This window comes from Onychomys torridus, chromosome 10 (genome assembly GCF_903995425.1).
Source record: "Onychomys torridus chromosome 10, mOncTor1.1, whole genome shotgun sequence".
NCBI lineage: Eukaryota > Metazoa > Chordata > Mammalia > Rodentia > Cricetidae > Onychomys > Onychomys torridus.
In genome coordinates this window covers 80295876-80297144 of record NC_050452.1, presented here as the reverse complement: position 1 = coordinate 80297144, position 1269 = coordinate 80295876, and positions in this window count along the sequence as shown.

The following is a 1269-nucleotide window of genomic DNA, read 5'->3' as shown; positions in this document are numbered from 1 at the left end:
AGCTTTCTGTAAGGGACAGTGAACAAGAGTTCTATTGCCACCGCCAGAAGTATGGTAAGGACATGCTCAGGGATTGTTTGTTCAAGTCAGTTTCAAAGTCACTTCCATCCTCAAGAGTGTGGTTACAGCAGCCTGGAAGTCAGGTTCCCTTGGTTTGGAACTTAATTCTGCCACCTACTAGGCATCTCCTTTTCCCTCAGTCTTCTAGCCTGTAGAGTGGGTTTTGTTTTGAAGATTTTTTGAAAACAATACCTGTAGCCCACGGTGGGTGATATATGCCTGTAATCCCAATGCCAGAAGGCTGAGGCAGTAAGACTGTAAATTCAAGGCCAGCCTTAGCTGCACAGTGAAACCCTATCTGGGGTTGCCGGAAGAAAGCAAGTGCCTGGGACATGGTACCAGACTGCTGGCCAACGATACAGGAATGGCTTGGCCATCAGAACTAGCTACATTCAAGTCTGCTCTGCTCACCAGGTTCTTCTAGAATTCGGTGACCCGCTCTCACATCAACATTCCTCAAAGAAACCCATCTAGAGAGTCTGGTAGGATGGGAGTAGGCTTGTGGTAGTTAGCTTGTATTTTTTACCTTGGGGTGCAATTTCATTTAGTTTATCTCCTCAGAAGAAGATGAGGATGTATGTGAAAAAGAAAGGCCATGATGGGTTAAGTTTTAGGATGATGGTGCAGGTGTCTAGGTCCCAAGACTCTGAAAAGGAGCCAAGTGTGACATTCATGTAGTGGGGATTTTATTTGGAATCAGAAGAATACACAACAGATTTCAGTAGCAAACACCTCCACAACAAACAGCAACAATGGAAGAAGCGCTCCTGTTCGTTTCTGCCTTTTTTGCTATCAGGAATGTAGCCACTGTGCTCAGATTTTCTTTTAAATCCCTCCTACTCTTCCTCCAGCACCCCCTCGCCTGAGCCACCTGCCCCTCCCTGCGCGCCCTTCCCCTTTCTCCGCGGCCTTCTGGTTCTAGTTCGCTGGTTACTTCGCTCCCGGCTTCTCTTCTGGAGATAGTCTTGTCCCAGCTGCCTTAGGAGGGCGAGCTAGAGGCTAGAGGGAGAAACTGGCCACAGGCGGACTGGACAGATCCGACCAGGGCAAGAAGGAACAAAACCAGTCGGTCTCTGTATCTCTGTGTGTCTCTGTCTCTATCACACACACACACACACACACACACACACACACACACACACACACACACACACACACTTACTCACTCACACTCACACATACACACACCACGTCCTCTGAGAACTCAGC